The following is a 26,198-nucleotide window of genomic DNA, read 5'->3' as shown; positions in this document are numbered from 1 at the left end:
GACTCTTGAGAGTCCCTTGGACTGCAAGGAGATCCAACCAGTCCATTGTAAAGGAGATCAGCCCTGGGTGTTCTTTGGAAGGAATGATGCTAAAGCTGAAACTCCAGTACTTTGGCCATCTCATGCAAAGAGTTGACTCATTGGAAAAGACTCTGATGCTGGGAGGGATTGGGGGCAGGAGGAGAAGGGGACGACAGAGGATGAAATGGCTGGATGGCATCACTGACTCAATGGACATGAGTTTGAGTGAACTCCAGGAGTTGGCGATGGACAGGGAGGCCTGGTGTGCTGTGATTCATGGGGTCACAAAGAGTCGGACACGACTGAGCGACTGAACTGAACTGAACTGGCCCTACCTATCAGAGCAAGATCCAGATCATCCCATAGCCTATCCCTCCCATCAGGAAACTTTCACAAGCTTCTTATCCTCATCCATCAGGGGGCAGTCAGAACGGAAACCAGAATTACAGAAAACTAACCAAGCTGATCACTTGGACCACAGCCTTGTCTAACTCAATGAAACCAGGAGCCATGATATGTAGGGCCACACAAGATGGATGGGTGATGTTGGAGAGTTTTGACAAAATGTGGTCCACTGGGGAAGGAAATGGCAAACCACCTCATGAACAGTAAGAAAAGCAAAGAGATGTCACTGAAAGATGAACTCCCCAGGTTGGTAGGTGACCAATACGCTACTATAGAAGAGTGGAGAAATAGCTCCAGAAAGAATGAAGAGGCTGAGCCAAAGTAAAAACAATGCCCCATTGTAGATGTGACTGGTGATGGAAGAAAAGCCCAATGCTGTAAAGAACAATACTGCATAGGAACCTGGAATGTTAGGTCCATGCTAGGTCCAAGAATCAAGGTGAATTAGAAATGGTCAAACGGGATGGCAAGAGTCAACAGCGACATGTTAGGAATCAGTGAACCAAAATGGACCGGAATGGGCGAATTTAACTAAGATGACCATTATATCTACTACTGTGGGCAAGAATCCCTTAGGAACAATGGAGTAGCCCTCATAGTTAACAAAACAGTCGAGAAAGCAGTACTTGAGTGCAGTCTCAAAAATGACAGAATGATCTCTGGTCATTACCAAGGCAAACCATTCAATATCACGGTAATCCAAGTCTATGCCCCAACCACTAAAGTCAAAGAAGCTGAAGTTCAACTGTTCTAAGAAGACCTACAAGACTTTCTAGAACTAAGAAAATAAAAGATGTCCTTTTCATCATAGGGGACTGGAATGCAAAAGTAGGAAGTTAAGAGATACCTAGAATAAAGGCAAGTTTGGCCTTTGAGTACAAAATGAAGCAGGAAAAAGGCTAACAAAGTTTTGCCAAGAGAATGCATTGGTCATAGCAAACACTCTCTTTCAAAAACAAGAGAAGATTCTTCACATGGACATCATCACATGGTCAATACCAAAATCAGATTGATTATATTCTTTGCATCCAAAGATGGAGAAGCTTCAAATAGTCAACAAAACAAGACCAGGAGCCAACTGTGTCTTAGATCAAGAACTCCTTATTGCAAAATTCAGACTTAAATTGAATAAAGTAGGGAAAACCACTAGACCATTCACATATGACCTAAATCAAATCCCTTACAATTACACAGTGGAAGTGAGAAATGGATTCAAGGGACTAGATCTGATAGATAGAGTGCCTGATGAACTATGGACATTGTATGGGAGGCAGTGATCAAGACCATCCCCAAGAAAAAGAAATGCAAAAAGGCAAAATGGTTGTCTGAGGAGGCCTTTCAAATAGCTGAGAAAAGAAGAGAAGTGAAAGGGAAAGGATAAAAGGAAAGATATACCCATGTGAATGCACAGTTTCAAATAATAGCAAGGAGAAATAAGAAAGCATTTCTCAGTGGTCAATGAAAAGAAATAGAGGAAAACAATAAAAGGGGAAAGACTAGAGATCTCTTCAAGAATATTAGCAATACCAAGGGAACATTTCATGCAAAGATGAGCACAATAAAGGACAGAAATGGTATGGACCTAACAGAAGCAAAAGATATTAAGAAGAGGTGGCAACTATACAAAAAAGATCTTTATGACCCAGATAACCATGATGGTGTGATCACTCACCTAGAGCCAGACATCCTGAAGTGCAAAGTAAAGTGGGCCTTAGGAAACATTACTTTGAACAAGGCTAGTGGAAGTGATTGAATTCCAGCTGAGCTATTTCAAATCCTTAAAGATGATGCTATTAAAGTGCTGCACTCAATATGCCAGCAAATTTGGAAAACTCAGCAGTGGCCACGGGACTGGAAAAGGTCAGTTTTCATTGCAATTCTAAAGCAAGGCAATGCCAAAGGATGTTCAAACCACCACACAACTGCACTTACCTCACATGCTAGTAAACTAATGCTCAAATTTTCCAAGCTAGGCTTCAATAATACATGAACCAGGAACTTCCAGATGCTCAAGCTGGATTTAGAAAAGGCAGAGGAACCAGAGATCAAATTGCCAACATCCACTGGATCATCAAAAAAGCAAGAGAATTTCAGAAAAACATCTACTTCATCAACTATGCTAAAGTCTTTGACTGTGTGGATCGCAACAAACTGTGGAAAATTCTTAGAGATGAGAATACCAGACCACCTTACCTGCCTCCTGAGAAATCTGCATGCAGGTCAAGAAGCAACAGTTAGAACCAGATATGGAACAATGGACTGGTTTCAAATTGGGAAAGGAGTACATCAAGGCTGTATATTGTCACCTTGCTTACTTAACTTATATGCAGAGTACATCATTGGAAATGTTGGGATGGATAAAACACAAGCTGGAATCAAGATTGCCGGGAGAAATATCAATAGCCTCAGATATGCAGATGACACCACCCTTATGGCAGAAAGCGAAGAGGAACTAAAAAGCCTCTTGATGAAGGTGAAAGAGGAGAGTGAAAAGCTGGCTTAAAACCCAACTTTCAAAGAACAAAGATCATGGCATCCAGTCCTATTACTTCATGGCAAATAGATGGGAAACAATGGAAACAGTGACAGACTTTATTTTGGGGGGCTCCAAAATCACTGCAGATGGTGACTGCAGCCATGAAATTAAAAGATGCTTGCTCCTTGGAAGAAAAATTATGACAAACCTAGATAGCACATTAAAAAGCAGAGGCATTACTCTGCCAACAAAAGTCCATCTAGTCAAAGCTATGGTTTTTCCAGTAGTCATGTATGGATGTGAGAGTTGGACTATAAAGAAAGCTGACTGCCAAAGAATTGATGCTTTTGAACTGTGGTGTTGGAGAAGACTCTTGAGAGTCCCTTGGACTGCAAGGAGATCAAACCAGTCAATCCTAAAGGAAATCAGTCCTGAATATTCATGAGAAGGACTGATGATGAAGCTCCAAAACTTTAGCCACCTGATGCTAAGAACTGACTCACTGGTAAAGACCCTGATTCTGGGAAAGACTGAAGGCGGGAGGAGAAGGGGACGACAGACAATGAGATGGTTGGGTGTCATCACTGACTTGATCGACATGAGTTTGAATAAGCTCGGGGAGTTGGTGATGGACAGCTATATATACAACTAATTAGATATTAGATATTCACATTCCCCTGACCTATTTCTCCCCATTCCTTCCTCCCCACTGTTATCATCCCAGTATTAACCCTCCCTTGTCATCCTTATCTGCCAGCCTCCTACCTGACCACCTTGCCTTTCTCATTCCCCAGGTCAGTCCTCAACAGCAGAGCTCAGAAAACTGCAGCCCACAAAGCCAACCAGTTTCCTGTTTCTTCATAGCTAATAAGCCAAGAATTTTTTTTTAATTTTTATATGGTTACATTTTAAATGGTTATATAAATTCTTACATGGTTGCCTCCTGGACTTTAAAGCTTCAAATTTTACTATCTGTCCCTTTAAAAGACAATTTGCACACTATTGCCTGACCCTCTTATTGGACGCATTATTCTTAAATCCCCTACATTTTGTGTGAGATCTTCTCATAAATTGCTCTTCCTTGTTTAGCCTGGATGTTTTGAAAACTATGGACAAGTAAAATCATCTCATGAAACCGTCCTCACTCACCAAGTAGAGAAGAAAGTCCCCTCTTTTGGGTTCTGAGAAAGAAGAAAACTGTTACCCACTGACTCCAGAGCAGAATCAGGAAACAGTGAAAGCATATAAAGTCCTTTCCTGGGGATACAACAGTGTGTGCTAGATAATGATCAAGTAGAAAGAATGATTAATTTTGTCAGAGTAGAATCACCAGGTGAGAAGGGGGAAGGTACAGACAAGGATGAGCTGGTCAGTGTTTCACCACTGGCTTTGCAAGAAGATGTGGAATGGGAGATGAAATGCTGATTTTTATCATGCAAATACTCCCACTGTGCTGGTTTTATGTTATCAACGTGACGCCACTGGATGCAGAGTTGGGAGAGACACAAGCAGCTTTCACTTTAGCATGCCAGGAACAGAACAGGAACCAAAGCAGGAAGAGCAGGGACCTCTTTCTTGGAGCTTTTGTGCCCGGACCACTGAGGAGAAAAACCTCGTCACCTGGAGTGGTGATTCGGAATCACGTCGACAGCTGGTCCTTGCTGTAAATCTGAAGTTTGAGAAATTGTCATCTGCTCCCTTTGTGATGTCATTTCTTCATGGGAGCTGGGGAGGTCCACCCTGCGTCTATGCAGAAATTCCTTCCATTTCTTCCACAGTGAGAAATAGTTCTGAGAAATAAATCAAGGAAATATTTGGGTTGTTTCCAGTTTGGGGCTATGAACATTGTTGTACAAGTCCTTTTGTAGACATATGTTCTTATTTCTCTTAGGTAAATACTTACATGTGGCATTACTTGGTCATAGGATACATAGATTTTTTTTAATAAAATTATTTATTTTAATTGGAGGTTAATTACTTTACAATATTGTATTGGTTTTCCAATACAGTATACTAGATTTTTTTTTTTAACCTTTATAAGGGACTGCCAAAACTTTTCCAAAGTGGTTGCACCAATTTTCTATTCCAATCAGCAATGTCTGAGACTCCCAGTGTTTCCACATCTTCAGCAACACTTGGCACTGCAAGTCTTGCATTCAAGCCATTCCAGTGGGTGTGAGCTGGTATCTCCCTGTGGCTTTAATTTGGATTTCTCAAATGACTAATGATGTTGAGCAGTTTCTCACATGCTCATCAGATGGATACACAGAAGTGGGATTGCTGGATCATACGGCAATTCTATTTTTAATCTTTTGAGGAAACTCCATACTGCTTTCCATAATGGCTGTACCAATTTACTTTCTGAATCCTGATTATTCTGAATTCTTTGTCAAACAGCTCATAAACAGCCTATTTCTTTAGGGTCAGTTATTGGGGCCCTTTTAGCGGTGTTGTGTTTACCTGATTCTTTGTGATCTTTGATTCCTCGTGCTGGTATCTGAGCATCTGAGTAAGTAGTCTCCCCTTCTAGTCTTTTCATCAGGGCCTATCCTTAGCCAGTCAGCTCAGCTCAGGGTAATGGTCAGGTCAGCTGGCAGTGTCCATAGGCAGGTAGGGCTTAGCTATCAGGATTTCTAGTTGGGTGAGGCCACTTCCTGTGCTCTGAGGTTAGGAAGGGGTGCTGCTGGCTGGGCTCCACAGTTGAAGGCACTCTCTGGTCTCTGCAACCAGCTTTACAAAGTCACTGTTATGTTTCCTAGTAGGTTGGTGCTGGTTGTACTATGCAACTGGGCAGGGCTACAGATCGGGCACCATGATTGCTTCTGACCAGATGGGGGTCTCAGGCTATACTACCCAAATGGGATGGTACCACCAGTAGGATTCCATATTCAGGCAGAGCTGCAGGCAGGGTTTCATAGACAGATGGGGCCACAGGCTGGGTATCGTGATCACACAGGCCAATATCTGTGCTCTGCTGTTGGGCAAGGCCCAGCTGGGCTTGCAGCTGTAGGCTGCAGTTAGGTGGGGCTAGAAACTGTACTATATTGTTGGGTGATCACTGTCTGGGTTCCTTGCCCTGGAGAGGCTTCAGGCTATATTCAGCCATTGGCGGGGCCGTAGACTGGGATCTGTGGCAGGGCAAGGCTGTAAGCTGGGCTCCATGACTCCACTGCAGGGCAGTACCACAGGCTGCACCCAAAGGCTCTCTTATGCGGGGCCTTTGAGTTATGTGGGCCCAAAGGCGCAACAGTTGGGCAGGGTAGCAGGCTTGGCTCCATGCCTACATAGGGTTATAGGATGGACTCTGCAGGATCCCAAATCAAAGCCAGGATTCTGGAAGGCTGCCTGGTCTGACTCAGCATCCCCACAGCTCCCAAGTCCATGGCCCAGCAATACATCCCAGCGGTCCAGGAAAGAAACCACACCCCTTTCCCCACCCCCAGCATCTCCAAGATCCTTCCTAAATCTGATGCTAGAACCTAAGACAGTGCTTCTGGCCAGTTCTCACTAGTTTCACCCCATATCCACACTTTCTCTTTGCCATCCCTCCTTCCCTGGCCACCTCTGCCCAGAGCAGGAGTGCTAGTTCTCTGTGGCCCCTTGCCCTACTGCCTTAGGCCAGCTAGGAGGTCACTCCACAAGGAAAGGGAAATCTTTAATAGTCCAACTATTAAATCAAAGCTATTTCTCAAGCAACGAGAATTGTAGTAAAATACCCATCCAAAGAAACCTTTAATTATCATTAAAGGTCAAAAATCAGTCATCAGTAAGGATTGAGACAATTATGTGAAACTAGATCTCTACCAGCCAATGAGAACCAGGTAAAGGTGGCCAGTTTGCCATCAGGGAGTCATCTGGCCTCAAGAGCTCATTGTCCTGGCAAATGAGAATTAGACTCTAATTATTCCATTGGCAGATTTCAGAAATTGTTAAAATATACTCTCTGTCACAGTGTCAAAACAATTATTTGCTTGCTGGAGCAGGTGTCAGGCATTGTAAAGTGTGTATGTTCTTGTAAAAATAAGTGGGAAACTTTCAGAAATTGGAGGTATAAGCTGAGGCCCTAATTATAGCATATGCAGTTCCCTAAAGTCAGGAGAGGAAGAGAGAAGCACACGGATTTTCCTTTCCCTTTTTTATTTCTCTGAGACTGTGAATTCTAAGCACACAGGAATTCAGCACCTGAACTGCAGAGAGGGGCTCCAAGCCCTCTGTCTCTCACCCTTGCCTTTGAACCATGACTGGTCCTTACAAGTGCATCAATTTTCTCTGCACAGTCTATGGACTTCACCTGTATTACCTCCTTTGATCCTCCACAACAGCCCTGTACGTTCAACCCGGTGGTGGCCTGTCCCATTCTACAGATGCAAAAACTAACTAATGAGCGGTGTTTCAAGTCTCCTGACTCCAGGAGACACACTCTTTTTCTACATGGCTTCAAAATGGAGCTGCCTTTCTTCCTGGTCCCTAGAATGACCTTCCTGTTGCTGTTTAATGGACTCTGAGACCCTTGGACAGATAGGAAATAAAACAGGCACCAACACAGTGCCCTTTGACCTGGTCACAGCTAACTAATAGACACTGAATGAACTTTGAGTGGTTGACGGGCTAAAATAATAGCACCAGGAAGCCGCTCCCCACCGCCCAAAATCAAGAAGTGCTCAATTCAATCAGTGTTGATTAGCCTATTATGGAGAAGACATGTATAAGCGGGTGTGTTACCCCTGAAACGAGGCAAGATTTCTTCTCCTGAGAAGTTCCCACTTGAGTCAAAGAGGTAGACATGTTCTTACTTTCTGAATATAATGGCAGCTCCTGTGAAGGAACAAAATGTTCAAAAATCAAAGAGGAGGAAGAAATATTCACAACTTAGGGTCAAAGGACTCTTCTTTTCAATGATTATAAAGTATCTCCCATGATTTGCATGGCTCATGCACATTTGTGACCATCTTCATATGCTACAAAAATGAGAACCACCCACCTGGGTCACCCCAACCCCCAGACCCATCCTTCGGTTCTGAAAAGAACCAGCATGGGTTCACTGTGGATGAGCAGGAGTTGGTGACGCCCTGCCAGGGCCCCTTTGCAGGTTGGTATTGTCCCCCAGATATTATGAGTATTGACTGCCATGCGCTTCAAATGGCGCCTTCCTTCAGCGAACTGCCCTCAACTGACATGAGCCTCCTGGCCTGAGGAGCTGTGTCCCCAACCCAGGGACGACTCCCAGCAAGGACCAGTGGAGGTCAGTCAGCCTCCTGGCCTCAGGGTAGGGACCATTCCATGATGAAGTTCATGCTCCAGGGCTACCTCTGGTTCAGGCCAAGCTGAGTGTCCTGAGACCACATCCTTGCTTGCCCTTTCCCTCCTCTCTCCTGCCCCCTGCCTCATTCTAAGTTTCTCCTAAAAGCAGCCCCTTCATAAAACCTGGGGCCCAACCCCTGTCTCAGGCTCTGCTTCTTAGAACCAACAATTACCTACTCTTTCAGAGCCTCATTTCCTCACATATAAAACTCATCATGTGTCACAAGTGGTCTTGAAAACCAGCTGATATGTCGTTCAAGATCACTGTACAATTTCTGGGCTCAATTAATCATGGCATTCCCCACCCCCCCACCCCCCCCCCCCACCATCATTTAGATTTCAGGAGAATTTCTGGTCTTGAAACAAGATATTGAACACAGAGACCCTGGGATATTGAATACAGAGACCCCGGGCAGCTGCAGGGCCCAACAGACCACAAGCAGCCAGGCGTTTGTCATCCCAGGAGCCAGTCAACCGGCTTGGACCAGAGAGCATGTCAGGACTTGTACCAACCAAGTGCATTTTATACCCCATTTACCACGACAGGTGGGGGCAGGGAGCTGGTCGAGGACTGGTTGGGGGGCCAGGTGGCAGGGGCAGCAGAGCCATTGGCAGAGTTTTCAATTCAGGACATTTGTAGGTTAGTGCTGCTGTTCAGCTTTTTAAGCAGAGGGGCAGAGAGATCACCCACAGGATGAAACAGCTTCCTCTGAAATATTGCCTCCTGACTCCACTGTTTCATCTCCGACGGCTTCTGCCTCCCTCTGCCCTCTCCTTTCAGGCCGCCTTCCCACCGTCACCGCAGGGCGAGCCCTAGCTGATGAGGGCACCTGGCTTTTGTGGCAGCTCGTCAAAGCTGGAGGTCAGGTGTGTTTCTAGGATTTAATTAAGCTGGAAATGAAACCCAGCCCTGGAGTGGCTCCTCGTCTTTATTATCACATTTCTTACTGCTTGTCAGGCCACACAGTAGCTCCAGGTCTTGAAAAGGAGAACGTGGGATGCTTCCCAGGAAGGGCTCAGTTCATCTGTTTCACACAGCATTTCCACCATTTTAGCAGAATGGGAAAAAAGACAGTATTCGGGGACATTTCTCAGGAAAAGAATGACCTTACAACAAACAAAGGAAAATGTATTTTGAAATAACACACGGTTTCAAGTATATTTTCTTATTAAAAAATGTGCCCATGGTAAAAATGTGTAAGATACAAAAACATAAGAAAAAAGAAGTCATTTGTGATCTTACCGATGAGAAATACCACTGTTAAATATATGGTCTCCTTCCTGTTAAGTACGGGTGTATGTTCAAGGCTTAAGGGTGTGGGGCTTCCCTGGTGGCTCAGATGGTAAAGAATCCGCCTGCAGTACAAGAGACCCAGATTCGATCCCTGGGTCAGGAAGGTCCCCTGGAGAAGGAAACAGCAACCCACTCCAGTATTCTTGCCTAGAGAATTCCATGAACAGAGGAGCCTGGCAGGCTTTATAATCCATGGGTCACAAAGACTCAGACACAGCTGAGCAACTAACACCTTCACTTTATTTCAGGGAAAGACAGACAAAGAAAGAGTCCCCTCTTTTGGGTAGAAGAGTCCTGTTCCTATAAGGGTTATGAATCACTCTATAATCCTTTTTTTTTTTTTTTTTTCCTGGCCACTCCACTCCACACAGTGTGTGGGGATCTTAGCTTCCTGATCAGGGCCTGAACCCGAGCCTCCTGCATTGAAAGTGTGAAGTCTTAACCACTGGACCGCCAGGGAAGTTCCACCCTGTTGTTGTTTTTTTAATGTATGGATATATTCACTAATATTATTTCACAACGGATGCTAATTCACTAAGATCAACGAGCTTCCCCACCCCTACTTCCAAGCAACCCAGAACCAGGAAAGATCATCAGGCCTTCAAAGAATGTCCATGCTTGGTAATACTGCAAACTATCACACTGCAGGCATGTTTTCCATGCCTAATACCATATTCTATAGTCTCTCAGATTAATCAAATGAGATGAAGGGATTTAGACACTGCTGTGCTCTGAGAAGGGGGCTTAACAGGCTCCCAAAGTAATATCATTTGACATTCGGAGCTAGCAGACTGCAACTGCAGAGGGCATTCATTTTTCAGCCTGATTTGCGTTCGGCGGGTGGCAGTCCCCTTCATGTCCCCTTAGTGTGGCAAGGCTTGGAAGCGACAGGGCACTGACCTTTCTCGCTCTGGAGATGTGATTGCTTTCACACTGATCGCACAGAAACACTCAGCAAACCTCACACTGTTAACTCCATCCCACACTGGCAAGGTTGGCATTTCATGACTGTCATCTGGCATTAGCCAGCTGAAAACTCACTAAGATGGGGAAGCTGTGCCGAATTAATAACTTCGAAGGGAGTCATTTAATCAGTTCTCATGCAACTTGGCTAAAGGCAAGTCATAGAATCATAGACTGTGGAAGATGGAAGGGGTTTTTGAGAACTTCTCATCCAGCGCCTTCATTTTACAAGTAAAGGAAACTGAGGACTAGAGATGGGGAGGGATTTTTTTTTCCAGGTCACAGAGCTAGGATGGAATAGTGGTTTTCAACCCTATCTGTTAGCTGCACCAAATCTTAAATGAAATCACACTTGACCACTGTGACTGAAGCAGGGCTGGCCTCCAAAGCTTCACTGCTCCTCGTTCAGCTCAGCTATGAGAATCTCGGGGAAGCCCCGAGTCTCCAGGAAGCACAAACCCAAACCATCTTCTTAGGACCCACTGGCTCCAGTAACATTTCCTGTACCTCCAAATATTCTTTATATAAACAATATATATTAGACTGATAAAGAACTCAAATTAGAAACAGAAATCTCACAGTCTTCTCATTTGCAGTAGGAAGACATTAATGGTCCCTGTGACAGCAAGTGAAATACCTGTTATAAGTTGGACAGACAATGCCAATAAGTAGGCATGGTAATAGCCTCTCCCAGCATCAGTTTTAGCCACTATAAAAGGTTATGTGGTTTAGGCGGGCTAAGCCCAGCCCTGGCTCCAGGACTAATTCAGAACTGGCCCGAGACAGTTAGCTCTGGGTAACCACTGAAGCGGCAAACATCAAGAGAAACTCAGATCCACTGATTAAGACCAACACTGGCCTTGACTTGGGCAAATAAAATAAGGTTTACTAACTGAAGGATACAGAAGGAAGTCGGGGTGGTAAAAGCATATACAGCAGAGAGGTGGACAATATTCTCCAAAGGAACTACCAATTTCATTTTAATAACTTTCCTCCAATCCCAGCTGCTCAGTGTAGCATGTGGGATCTTAGTTCCCTGACCAGGAACCCTGCTTTGGGAGTGCGGAGTCTTAACCACTGGACCAAATGGGAAGTCACTTTTTTTTAATAACTTTTTTTCCAAAGGAATTATAAACTTCTAAACAATAAACCCCCAATTGCTGCTGTTGTTATTCAGTTGCCCAGTCGTGTCTGACTCCTTGCAACCCCATGGACCGCAGCACACCAGGCCTCTCTGTCCCTCACCATCTCCCAAAGTTTGCCCAAGTTCATGTTCATTGCATAAGTGATGCCGCCCAGCCATCTCATCCTCTGACACCCTCGTCTCCTTCTTCCCTTCATCTTTCCCAGCATCAGGGACTTTTCCAATGAGTCATTTGTTCACATCGGATAACCAAAATACTGGAGTTTCAGCTTCAGCATCAGTCCTTCCTGAATGAGTATTCAGGGTTGATTTCCCTTAACATTGACTGGTTTGATCTCCTTGCAGTCCAAGGAACTCTCAGGAGTCTTCTCCAGCACCACAGTTTGAAGGCATCAATTCTTCAGCCCTCCGCCTTCTTTACAGTTCAGCTCTCATAACTGTACATGACCACTGGGAAGACCATAGCCTTGACTATACGGACCTTTGTTGGCAGGGTAACATCTCTGCTTTTCAATACACTAAGTTTGTCATTGCTTTCCTGCCAAGAAGCAAACATCTTCTGATTTCAGGGCTGCGGTCACCATCTGCAGTGATTTTAGAGCCCAAGAAGAGGAAATCTGTCACTACTTCCACATTTTCCCCTTGTATTTGCCATGAAGTAATGGATCTGGATGTCATGACCTTAGTTTTTTTAATATTTAGTCTTAAGCCAGCTCTTTCACTCTCCTTCACGTTCATCAAGAAGTTCTTTAGTTCCTCTTTGCTTTCTGCCATGAGAGTGGTATCATCCACATGTGAGTGGTATCATCCACATGTGAGTGGTATCATCCACATGTGAGTGGTATCATCCACATGTGATGTTTCTCCCACCTATCTTGATTCCAGCTTGTAACTCATCCAGCTCAGCATTTCTCATGATGTGCTCAGCGCATAGGTTAAACAAACAGGGTGACAGCAGACAGCCCTGTCGTACTTTCTCCATCTTGAACCAATCAGTTGTTCCATACAGGGTTCTAACTGTTGCTTCCTGATCCGCATACAGGTTTCTGAGGAGACAAGTAAGATGGTTCGGTATTCCCATCTCTGGTATTCCTGTCTCTCTAAGAGCTTTTCACAGTTTACCATGATCCACACAGTCAAAGGCTTTAGCATAGTTGATGAAACAGAGATACATGTTTTTCTAGAATTCCCTTGCTTTCTCTATAATCCAGTGAATGTTGGCAATTTGATCTCTAGTTCCTTTTCCTTTTCTAAACCCAGCTTGGACATCTGGAAGTTCTTGGTTCCCGTAATGCTGAAGCCTAGCATGCAAGATTTTAACCATGATCTTACTAGCGCAGGGGATAAGTACAATTGTCCTATGCTGAGCACCTTCTTTGGTACTACCCTTCTTGGGGATTTGGGATAAGGATTGACCTTTTCCAGTCCTGTGGCCACTGCTGGGTCTTCCAGGTTTGCTGACATAATGAATGCAAAGCCTTGATGGCATCATCCTTTAGGGATCTGAAGAGTTCTGCTGGAATTTCATTGCATCCACTAGCTTTATTAACAGCAGTGCTTCCTAAGACCCCTTGACTTCACACCCAGAATGTCTGGCTTTGGGTAACTAACCACACCATTGTAGTAATTCAGTTCATTAAGACCTTTTTGATATAGTTCTTCCATAGACCCCCAATTACAGATGGTAAACTGGAGACAGTAAGGTCACATCGGATTTTAGATACTCGACCTCACTCCATAAATAAGGCAGGGACTGCTCTGCAGCTAAGCTATTCTAATTAGGTCTTGGGGCTCCACCATTTGGGTCAGTTGTACAAAATCACTTCTTAGAGTATATAATATGCAATATAAATAAAGGGCCTGTCCCAGTGCAATATACTTGAACACAAATATAACCTTTTATCATTCTTAGCCTTCCTCAGCTAACACAGCCTGGACTAGTGATTCTCTAAACTTAGGACTGTCTAACCAAAGGGGAACTGAGTTACCCTTTCCTTATTAGTTAGGCCAAGAAGTTCTTAAACCAGCAATGAGGTCTTTCTTGTAGCATAGTTATAACTCATCATTATAGAGATTGGCTCAAAGACAGACACGTGTCCTAGTTGGTCCCATCAGAGGAACGTTCCGTATTTTTGTTTGACAGCTTAGATAGAGATATTCTTTTCCAGTGATATTAACTAACAAGCACGTGGGGCTTTTTTCATATCATCTGCCTTCCTAGTGGCAAAAGGGGGCCCCACCTTAGGATAAAGCTGACACCATGGACAGAATAACAAAACCAGAAAGAAACTCATCCCTTCTTGGCATCATGGAGCTCCTTGATCAACCATCACCTAAAGTCAGCACTTCTGGAATTTACATTCCACAAGCCAATACATTCCCTTTGTTGAAACCAGACTGATTTGTGTTCTTCCACACTCCCAATGGAGGGTACTCTTATTGATATGCAAACATATGGTGGTTCCCAATTTCACACAAGCCTGAGGACACATTTAAATGCTTCTAATCTCATGAGGGAAATTCACTTTAAGAATTATGCAGTATTAGGCCAGTAAATCCAATCCTTCAGTCAACAGTTCAGGCCAACAAACATTATGTGGAAGCCTAGTCTGTGCCAGAAACTGTGTTAGGCAGTGAGCCCAAATGGAAACCCTGCTCTTGAGGCAATAACCTCTAACCAAATACTGACAGTAGCAATGAAGTTAGAGGGTCTGCAAGTTAGTTTTCAATATTTCAAAAGGTCCAAGAAGAAAATAATCACATCTTTAACCAGAATAAGACTAGACTGACTGTGTATAGGACGCTGATTACTTTTGAATGTGGTAACTCTGGTTATTCTAAAGTTCAGATTGGAAGTTAGAAATGGAAAAATGAATCTGAATTGTGTTTTCTTTTTATGGCAGGAAATCTTCCAATGTAGGGAGATTCTGTTAGAAAGAAGGACAAAAATGAGAGAAGGAGGTGGGGGGGAGGGAGGAAGGGAGGGAAAAAAAGGAAGAAAGTAATTAAATCAATGCAATGGGGAGGGGTGGATTGATCTGTAAACCAATCCTTTCACACTTGCTAAGGTGTCCTAAACTTTATTCTTCTGAATGACATCATTTCTACCTCTGGTAACTTGCAAGAAAAGCCACCTTTGAAAACACCCAGAAACAAGACACCAATAAAGATGAATAAGGAACTTCGCTTTCCCTCTACCTCACACCACAAGAACAATGTGATATACAGACTTCTCAGAGAGGTATACATTTCCTAGAGCTGCCATAACAAATCACACACACTGGTGGCTTCAAACAACAGAAGTCTATTCTGTCGCACTTCAGGAGGCTGGAAGTGTGGCTCACAGGGAGGCCTGACTCCCACCCCAGGCTCCCGAGGGGCGGCCTGTGCAGTCTCCCCCGCTGGGGTCTGGGGGCTCCCAGCGTTCCCTGGCCTGTGACAGGATAACGCCAACCTCTGCCTGTCTCTACTTGGCCTTCTCTATGCATCTCCATGCGTGAACCCTCCTCTCTTTTCTCTTCCAAGGGTAATTCACTCCAAATCCAGGATGATTTCACCTGGAAACCTCACCTTCATTCCATCTTCAAAGCCCCTGTCCCCCAGACGGCCACACTTAGGATTGGAATGCATCTTTGTGAGTGGCAGTATTTAAGATTCTGATTCTGTGAAAGCATCCTCCTAATCATTTAGACACTTGGATTTTCAACTGAGGCGAAGTGTTGTCGCTCGATAGACTCTTTGAGACCCCACAGACTGTAGGCCGCTGGCTCCTCTGTCCGTGGGGATTCTCCAAGCAGGAATACTGGAACGGGTAGCCATTCCCTTCTCCAGGGCATCTTCCTGACCCAGGGATAGAACCCAGGTCTCCTGCGTGCAGGCAGATTCTTTACCATCTGAGCCACAGGGAAGAAACCACCATCTAAACCATCACCAGCCCCTCAAAAGCAGTACCACTGAAACTCATTCCTCCCAAATATATTTCTCTTCCTGCACCTCTCACTATTAATGTCCCACATTGAATCAGTTTCTCTGCTCTGTTTTCCACCTGGAATTTCCCTTGTGTCCACTTCTTTTCCATTCCACAACCACTGTTTCAATGCTTCCCGAGCATCAGCCTGACAGCTGACTCCCTGACCTTGGCTTCATCACCCCCTACCTCTAATCCATCCTCCCCACCACTGAATGATTGACTTTCCTAAAATAACAATCTGTAGAAAACTTAACAACAACTTTACCCTCTCATCTCTCATCAGACCTCATACTTACTTCAAGGATTATTTCAGCCACTCACATGTCACCCAATCCAAGAAACTCTGTCATCTCCCAAGGAGACATTTTCTCTTCTCTGAATTCCCATAATTCCTCTTCCCCAACTTGCAGTATTTAAGCAATTGGTAGTTTTAGACAGTGATCTACAGTTATTTCCACCAAGGGCTGGTCTTTGCCTCCCTAGAAATAGACACAAATTGAGTCATTTATTGGTCACTTCCTGAGCTTTTCTTTTCATCCCTACTATTCTGAAAATGGATGCTCACTGGTAAGTTGGATCCTGGCATGGTCCTACCTCCCACCCTGCCGTAGTTGACTGGACACAAGGTGTGTGACAGTTAGACTCTCTTCAGTGAACTTGAAGGTTGAAGTTGCAGTCCCTTCAGGAATGACTTATTTAAACAAAGGAGAAATTAATTTTTATTAATGTTCACACTCATGTGGTCGGTGGACCAGTTATTGGTCCACCACAAAATAAGCGTAGAAATCCAGAGTATGCATTTAGAGACTTTTATAACAATTTGACAGAGTAATTTTATGTCTGTTTACACCAATGATTAAAATATAGGAAATTGTATTTTGTATTTATTTTTATTTTCTAATAACTTATTCTCAGTAACTTTTGTAAAGGAAGTTGACTCACAAAAGCTCAACAGTTAAAAAAATAGTATAGAGTCCCCATGTACTCTTTGCCCAGCTTCCCTGATGGTATCATCTTTCCTCTAGCATATTGTCCAAACAAACTGTAATATTACATATAACATACAGTCCAAATATAACATATAGCCCAAACTGACTGTAATATTTCATTTTCATAGTATTTTACAAAAATATCCATGTGTGACACGTTAGAATTTTTAAAAAACAGTTGTTTACCACAGGTTATCCGGGAAAAAAGCTAGTCTACATAATCTTATACAAAAGAAATTGAAGGTAGTGACAGAAATTGAAAAGAGAATAAAATTGCCACAGTTTTTTGGACCAATTGATTTGATCAAGTCCCTGTTCAACCCCTAGACTAGTTGTGGGCAAATTCTAGAAATGGGTTTAATAATGATTAACCTAAAAAAAGGAGATAATTATTCTGTATTACAGAACTATAAGAACCAAATGATATAATATTTTCAAAGGTACTCTGAAAAGTACTTATAAACATAAGCCAGTGTTCCTTCCACACCAATAAAATCATATTTATGTCCAACTTACAGTAGCGTACCATCTTAATACAGAGACTGCATCTCAATATAGCACAATTCTAAGAACTCCTTATTTTATAGGTGCTTGACAATTTTCAAGACCCTCCCACACACATATTATAACCTATAATTCTAAATATGTCTGTTTAATCTTCACAAGGTGGTTTTCCCAGTTTTACCCAGAAAGCTCAGGAATGTCAAGCCACCCACACAGAGTCAAGCAGCCAGAAGGAGAGTCAAGACAGGAACCCAGCTTTGCTTTCTCTGAACTCAGCTCCCTTTCTCTTCCCCACATCAGTGTGCATTTTGCAAAAACCTAACATTAGCTCTACTCTGCAGTAATCCAACAACCCAGGGGAAGGGCAGAGATAATTTGTGCAGATTTTACAACTTACATTGCTAACTTAAAAGACCTACTTAAAGAAAATACTCAGTGTTTTATGATAGTTGGCCTCTGTCACATGATTTCCTCTCATTTATATGTAATTCTGCCCTTTCCTTCCCCCTTCCCCCAGAGTGGCACCGTAGAGGTTGCTAAGCAATTGTCCCTGACAAGGGCTCAGCGCCTGTCAATAAAGTGAAACCTTCTCCCATTCTCTGTTCCCTTTTAGTACTGAGGAGGGTGTCAATCAAAGAACATCAGTAAATGCTGGCTTTTGAGAGAAGGCAGAGAGGCCCTGACAGGCGGGGAATAAAAGATGACTATTTTTAAACTAACAAGTCCTTTCTTAAAGTAAGACAAGTTAACTAAGAGACAAGTTTCACTGCTCTGCTTTTCTGGGAGGTGAAAAGGCTCCTTCAGGTCAAACCACCATCCTGATTGGGGAAGGATGTCTTGTTTGTCCAGAGAGCAATTTTCAATGGTGTGCTACAGCTCTTTGTAAATCCAAGAGAAAAACACCTCAACAAATAGGTATCTAAAAATAAGGCTCATGGATTCAGAAGATTCTCAAAAGCTTGGCCATCACATTTAACTAAGTAAGACCTCCAGAAAATGGAGAATTGATATGAAGGGTGAGTGTGATTAAATGGTATCAACTTTATCAACCTATGTTTATATTCAATAAATACAATCCAAGTCACTGTGTATACCCTAACAGTGGCTGCCACCTTTGCGCAAAGCACTGAGCCTACACAAAGACAAATGCACAGAGATTAAGATAAAGGGACTTTTGCACCCCTACAAATGTATAATCTGATACAGAATTAATATCTGCATGCAGACCTGCAAGGCAGAACATCTAGTCAAGCCAGAGAACATCTGTCTTTTGTGTAAGACGGAAATTATCAATCAAACCACTACTCAATCCACCACCTCCCTAAAAGGAACTTTCAAATTGTCTTACCCCAAAGGGACCAAGTTCTCAGAACACACAGCTCAGTTACCTTAGAACACAGCAAGTTGCTCTTGAGCCCGCACCTGAATCATTTTCTGAATAGACTCATTAACCTTTGCTCAAACACAAGCATATGTTCCTAGCAGGTGGCAGCATCCTTCAGTCCCTGGTAATATCCAGATCATTCCAGCACAAACACAGAAATGTCACTGTTGCCAAATTTTTAAGTTACACAGACATGCTATCATCACATCACATGGGAAATGGCACATGGCAAATTTCTGCACAGAGAGCAAATGCCTGTGAGGAAGATAATACAGTGGGCTCAAGACACAGACCCATGAGGGTCAAGTGGAAAGATAACTGACTTGGTGAGGCCATGAGAATGGGGGTGGCTGGAAAGGGCCAACCCAGGGACAGGTATTGAATTCCCCAGCAGTGTGGCACCAGGGAGCGCTGCATTTCCCACACCAACGCCAAGCCAGGAATTGTGAGAACAGCCCGTAAAGAGAAGTATGGGACACACTTTTACTAATATAATCTCGTAACTTTAAAGAAAAGATAAGAGACTTGCTTTTGGCTTACATATTTTTCGGAGTAAGAAACAAGGCATTCTGGATAATATGTATGTTTGGTTATTAGTTTTTAATCTTCCTGGCATTTAGCGTCCCCAGAGTGTTTAATCTCTCAACCCAAACTTCCCTTCCAGCCCAGTCTCTAGCCTCAGACACAAACAGAATTTCAGAGTATCTTGGGACCCAGGTTTCAATAGCACCTTAACACAGGTACCTAAACTGGGAACCCTCAGGCTGACTGGTTTCATTTCCAGTCTCAGCCCACCACTCGCATGTCAGGGAATGGTACCCATGCCTGTTCCATCTACGGAAATGGAACCAGTGTGGTGCGGTAGAAGGAGGGTGAGCTTTGAGGTCGCTGATCCTAGTTTGGGCTCTATGCCTTCTCTCTGAGCTCCAAATGGCTCCTCTTTAAGATAAGGCTAGTAACGCCCACACAAGAGAGTTGTCAAAAGAACAAAGTAAAATGCCTATCGCAATATTTACCACATAGAGTATAGTCGCTCAGTTGTGTCTGACTCTTTGCGATCCAATGGACTGAGGCTTTGGGTCCCACCAGGCTCCCCTGTCCACCAACTTCCTCCAGGCAAGAATACTGGAGTGGATTGCCAGTGCCTTCTCCAAGGGATCTTCCCAACCCCGGATCGAACCTAAGGGTTTAACTGGTCTCCCCAGGTGGTGCTAGTAGACTGCCTGCCAATGTGGGAGACACAAGAGACACAGGTTCCATGTTTGGGTCGGGAAGATCCCCTGAAGGAGGAAACGGCAACCCTCTCCAGTATTCTTGCCTGGGAAATCCTATGGACAGAGGAGCTTGGGGGGCTACAGTCCATGGGGCCACAGAGTCGGACATGACTGAGTGACTGAGCACACACACAGGTACTTAATAAATGCCAGTCTGCAGCCTTCCATCTGCATATGAGGCAGATGATTGATTCAGCTTTGTATCATCAATGACATGGAACTTAATGTATTGTAAAGTGCTCTTTATTTTTTTAAATCTTTTTCATATTCATTGTGATCACCATTCAATGCATCCCCCAGCTAATTCCTCCTTCAACGTGACCAATAACCCACAAAATACACTATAGTTTTGCTAAGCAGCTAAATAACTGTGAAAGATAATAATAAAAAGAATGCATAGATAACCTTGTCCTTGACCTCTGAAAGTGGCCATAGGAATGGTGTGATGCTATGTGAGTGAACATATCAAATCTCACGGAAAGCTTACACCTTCCAGGTTACCCAGAAACAGAGACGGCTCTCCACGTAGTGACCCACCGTTCTCTGCAGTGCTCACTGATTCTATACTATGACTTGTGGTTTTAAGAAGACCAGTCTATTACCCACAGTTCTGTTACCCATCCCCTGCAGCTGTGTCTATGTGTAAGCAGGTGGGAGCAGGGACATGGCTCCCCCGTGTAGGGGACAGAACTTCACACAAACACTGGGCTGCACAGGAGGTCTGAGCACTGCCTCAGTGTCCCTCACATGACCCCAAAATCGGAGCAATGTCACTGTCTTAAAGAAACTCAGAAACACATCCCCAGCTGTCTGACAGAGATGACCAGACCTTGAGGATGAGAGAAAGAAGGCTAGAATTACAAACAAAACATCAAGGTGACAACTACAGAAGTTTCCCGCTTCTCTCCATGTTTACAGCAGCTGAGAAGTGTGTGGGTGAAGCAGGACATCCGACAAATCGCAGAAGCACTTCACTTTGCCCCTGACCTGTGCTTCTCAAACAGTGCTGCACCCACCATACTTTAAAATTGGATTTGAATTCCAAGATAAGTACTTCTCCTACTGAAAACGTTACAAAAGTAAAATTGAGAATTGTCACAAATTCCATTTTCAGTAAAACCAGGACAGCTATAATCTATAGACTCCAAAAAATCTGCATAAGGGCCCCCAAAAGCCCCTGAAATGAGGCAGAGGCTGTGTAAGAGGTAACAAGAATAAGCATGGGGTGAAAAGGGCCAGCAGAGGCCAATCTCAGAAAGCTCCAGTAAAAAGATATGCTTCCTGGATATGAGGACTCCTCCTGAGGCAAATGACATCTCACGTTTGTTGCAAAGAGTGCAGAAATTGGGGTACACAGCCAGGAAGAAAAAGCCCTCTAGGACTCAATTTGATTTGGAAAAACAGAGGAAATGAGGCTATACTCAGAAAAAAGAAAAAAAAAAAAGGCACAGAAAAACTGTATTTTCAGGAAGCAGTCCGTCTCTGCTGCAGCGAAACAAAGAAGACCCTTGGGTTGTGACATCTGGAAGTCTACTCTGGGCATCCAATACCCACTCCCACCGCCACCAAGGAGCTGCCACCAGGAGCTCATCCAGAAAAATAAAACTGATTTAAATACGAATAGTAAAGCGATATAGAAAAGGTATCAACACAAACTTACAATAAGAAAAACAGGAGAGAGGGGCAAAACTTACCAACAGACAAAAACCTTTATGAGAAAAATGGTGCCACAGAGCAGATCGAAACTGTGACCAAGCGTTTTACCAGAATTTATATTCAGTATTAATGAAATACCTCACTGAATAAGGACCACAATGCGAAAGTGGAGAAATTCAAGGAAAAAGATGATGAAACAACAGAAATATTGTTCTTTCATATTAGTTTTTCTTAAGGCCATTGCTAAGTAGAGACACATTTAACTGTACAAAGAAAGCACTTTCTTCAATTCATCGGCTAATATCAGGTAATAAAAGAAGAGAAAGTTTTAGGAAGTAGATAATACTAATTTATATTGAGCACCTATTTGGGAAGTAATAGAGGCCCAGAAGAGTAGGCAGTGACCTCCCTGACAGTCCAGTGGTGAGACTTTGTCTTCCAATGCAGGGGCTGAGGTTTGATCCCTGGTCAGGCTGCTAAGACCCCATATGCATGGAGGTGAAAAAAATAAAAACATAAAACAGAAGCAATATTGTAACAAATTCAATAAAGACTTTAAAAATAGTCCAGATCAAAAAAAAAAAAAAATCTTAAAAAGAAAGTAGGTGGCCATAGAAAATTCTAAGTATGGAAGTAACTACTAAAATAAAAATTCAAACTATAAGTTACAGAACTACAAACCAAGAAAGAAAAAGAGCAAACTACATAGTGAATGACTTTTTTAAGAAAAGAGAAAACAAATGTAAAATAATTTAACATAATCGAATCAAATGCATCTGTTATATAAAAAAAATAAATGAGAAAACATATGTATTAAAGAAATGTTCAGAGTGGCTCACAAAGCAAAACTGAACTCTGCCAAAATTAAAAAGACACATTTTTTTGGATGAGGTTTGCACAGACCACATCTTCTTTATCCATTCATCTGTCAGTGGGCATAGGTTGCTTCCATGCCTTGGCTATTACTAATAGTGCTGCCAGGAACACTGAGGTAGCACTGCACTTATCTTTTTGAATTATGTTTTTTTAAGCAAACTCCATACTGTTCTCCATAGTGGCCAAATTACATTCCCACCAACAGTGTAGGAGGGTTCCCTTTTCTCCACATCCTCTCCGCATTTACTGTTTGTAAACGTTTTGATTATAACGCCATTCCTACCTGCGTGAGGTGATACCTCGTTGCAGTTTTGATTTGCATTTCTCTAAAGACCCTGATGCTGGGAAAGACTGGGGGCAGGAGGAGAAGGGGATGACAGAGGATGCGATGGTTGGATGGCATCATCGACTCCATGGACGTGGGTTTGGGTGAACTCCGGGAGTTGGTGATGGACAGGGAGGCCTGGAGTGCTGCGGTTCATGGGGTCACAAGGAGTCGGACACGACTGAGCGACTGAACTGAACTGAATAATTGATGATGTTGAGCATCTTTTCATGTGCTTTTTGGCCATCTGTATGTCTTTTTGGAGAAATGTTTATTGAGATTTTCTTCCTATTTGTTGATTGGGTTATTTTTTAGACACATCTTTAAAAAGTGATTCAAAAAACAGAAAAGAAGCCTGAGTAGTTGCATCATGCAATACAAAGAATTACACAAATCAGGGATCACAATATTAACCCTAGACCAGGTAGAAGTATTGCTCTAAAACAAAGCATTATATGAAACAAAGAAGGGCAATGGGTAATGGTTGCTGTCAAAATGTATGTTCAAGTTATGAAGATCAAATAATTTAGCAGCAATATTCACAAATCAGAAATTTCAAGAACTATGAGGAGAAATAAAGAAATGCCCTAGTAACAGGAGGCTACACTGTTTCTGTCAGCTCTCAACAGTTAAGTGACCACAAAAGTGTAACAAGAGACAAAGATAGAAAACCTAAATAAGAAAGCTGATGAAGTGAGGCAGACCTTGGAGAAACTACAGGTTCAGTTCCAGAAGAAAGAAAAAAGAAAGTTACCACAATAAAATGAATACTGCAATAAAGTGAGTCACATGAATTTTCTGGTTGCCAAGTGCATATAGAAGTCATATTTACACCATTATGTAGTCTATTAAGAATGCAATAGCATTATGTCTAAAAAATATACATATTTTAATTTTAAAATATTTTATTTCTTAAAAATGCTAACCATCATCTGAGTCTTCAGTGAATAGTAATCGTTTTTGCTGGTGGAGGGTCTTGTCTCAGAGTTGATAGCTGCTGACTGACCAGAGTATTGGTTGCCATATGTTGAGGTGGCTGTGACAATTTCTTAAAAGGAGACAACAATTAAATTTTCTGCACAGATCAACTCTTCCATTTATGAATGACTTCTCTGCAGCCTGCAATGCTGTTTAACAGCATTTGACCTAGTGGAGAACTTCTTTCAAAACTGGAGTCAATCCTCTCAAACCCTGCTGCTGCCTTATCAAGTAAGTTTATGTAATATTCTAAATCCTTTGTTGTCATTTCATCTTCACAGCATATTCATGAGGAGTAGATTCCATCTCAAGAAACCACTTCTGAAGAAGCAACTCATGATCCATTCAGATTTTATCATGAGGTTGCAGCAATTCAGTCCCATCTTCAGGCTCCACTTTTAATTTCAGTTCTCTTCTTATTCCCACTACATCTGCAGTTACTTCCTCTACTTATTCTTGAACCTCTCAAGGTCATCCATGAGGGTTGAATGTGCTTCTAAATTATTCTCCTAAACTCCTTACTGTTGATATTAGTAAACAGTTCTTATAAACTCCTGTTACTGTTGGTATTTTGATCTTTTCTCACAAATATTCTAAATGGCAGCTAGAATGGTGAATCTTTCCCAAAATATTTTCAATTTATTTTGCCCAGATCCATCAGAGGAATCACTATCTATGACAGCTATAGCCTTACAAAACATATTTCTTAAATAGTAAGATTTGAAAGTTGAAATGACCCTTTGACCCACAGGCTGCAGTATGAAAGTTGTGTTGTTGTTCAGTCACCCAGTTGTGTCTGACTCTCTGTGACCCCATGGACTGCTGCACGCCATGCCTCCCTGTCCCTCACCATCTCCCAGAGTTTGCCCAAGTTCATGTTCATTGCTTCGGAGATAAAACAATGTTGACTTTGTACATCTCCTTCAGAGATCTTGGGTGACTAGATGCCTTGTCAATGAGTAGTCAGATTTTGAAAGGGATTTTTTTTGGAGCAATAGGCCATCCAGATATGCTGTCTTCCAGGGTTTGTTGTTCCAGTTAGACAGCACAGGAAGGGTAGATTTAGTACAATTCTTAAGGTCCCTAGGATTTGGGAAGTGGCTGATTAGCACCGGCTTCAATTTCATGTCACCAACTTCATTAGCCTCTAACAAGAGAATTAGCTTGTCTTTTGAAGATTTGAAGCCAGGCAGTGCCGGACAGGGAGGCCTGGCGTGCTGCAATTCATGGGGTCGCAAAGAGTTGGACACAACTGAGCGACTGAACTGAACTGAACTGAATGGCTTATCCTCTCTAGTTATGAAAGTCCTAGATGGCATCTTCTTCTAATAGAAAGCTATTTGCCTACACTGACAATCTGTTGGTTAATGTAGCCACCTTCATGAATTATCTTATCTAGACCTGCTGAAGAATATGCTGCAGCTTCCACATCAGCTGCTTCACTTGCACTTTTATGTTACGGAGATGGAGATGGCTCCTTTCCTTAAACCTCATGGACCAACCTCTACTAGTTTCAAATTTTTCTTCAGTGGCTTCCTCGCCTTTCTCAGCCTTCATAGAATTGAGGAGAATTAGGACCTTTGGATTAGCCTTTGGCTTAAGGGAATGCTGTGGTTGGGTTGATCTTCTATCAAGACCACTCAAACTTTCTCCCTATCAGCAATGAGGCTGTTTCACCTTATCATTCATGTGTTCACTGGAGTAGCATTTTTAATTTCATTCAAGAACTTTATTTACCACTTAGCTAACTGGCACAAGAGGCCTAGTTTTTAGTTTGTTTGGGTTTTCAACATGCCTTCCTCACTAATCTTAATCATTTCCAGTTTTCAATTTAAACTGAGAGACGTGACTCTTACTTTGACTTAACCACTTAGAACATTGTAGGGTTATTCATTAATTGGTTTAATTTCAATATTGTCATTTCAGGGAACAGGGAGGCCCAAGGAGAGGAAAGAGATGGGGAATGGCTGGTGAAGCAGTCAGAATATACACATTTATCAGTTAAGTTCATCAGCTTATATGGGCAAGGTTCATGGCATCTGTAAACAATGACAATAATAACAACAAAGATCACTGGTCACAGACCATTGCAAAAAAACACAATAATAATGAAAATTTTGAAATATTGTGGTGATGGTGGTTTAGTCACTAAGTCGTGTCCGACTCTTGTGACCCCATGGACTGGGGCCTGCCAGGCTCCTCTGTCCATGGGATTCTCCAGGCAAGACTACTGGTGTGGGTTGCCATTTCCTTCTGCAGTGGATCTTTGCAACCCAGACATTGAACCCGGGTCTCCAGCATTGCAGGCAGATTCTTTACTGACTGAGCTAAGAGGGAACCAAAACATGACACAGAGACACGAACGAGCAAATGCTATCAGAAAACTGGCACCAACAGGCTCGTTCAACACACGTGGCCACAACCCTCAACTTGAAGGGAAAAAAAAGTGGTATCTGCAAAGTGCAGTAAAGCAAAGTACAATACAATGAGGCCTGTAATCCTGATTAACATATACCAAATCCATTACCCTAAAATAAAAATGCATTTTAAGTCCCCATGGAATAGTTATGAAATTTGACCATGTATTAGGCCACAAGTAAAATTCAACAAATTTCAAAACGTAAAAATAGAACAGGAA

At 42.8% G+C, this 26,198-nt stretch overlaps 1 long non-coding RNA gene across 1 annotated transcript; it reads right to left on the bottom strand.

Annotated features, from left to right (window-relative positions):
- On the bottom strand, nt 1-21,977 carry LOC139178722 (uncharacterized). The gene is made up of 3 exons (XR_011563218.1): nt 9,152-21,977; nt 7,625-7,717; nt 1-4,692 (listed from the first exon to the last, which is right to left on the bottom strand). It is a non-coding gene; the product is annotated as an uncharacterized lncRNA (long non-coding RNA).
- Between the last annotated feature and the right edge of the window lie 4,221 nt (nt 21,978-26,198).

The sequence above is a fragment of the Bos indicus genome, chromosome 22, assembly GCF_029378745.1.
Source record: "Bos indicus isolate NIAB-ARS_2022 breed Sahiwal x Tharparkar chromosome 22, NIAB-ARS_B.indTharparkar_mat_pri_1.0, whole genome shotgun sequence".
Taxonomy (NCBI): domain Eukaryota; kingdom Metazoa; phylum Chordata; class Mammalia; order Artiodactyla; family Bovidae; genus Bos; species Bos indicus.
Note: the sequence above shows the minus strand (reverse complement) of the source record. Positions and strands in the feature narration are given on the sequence as shown.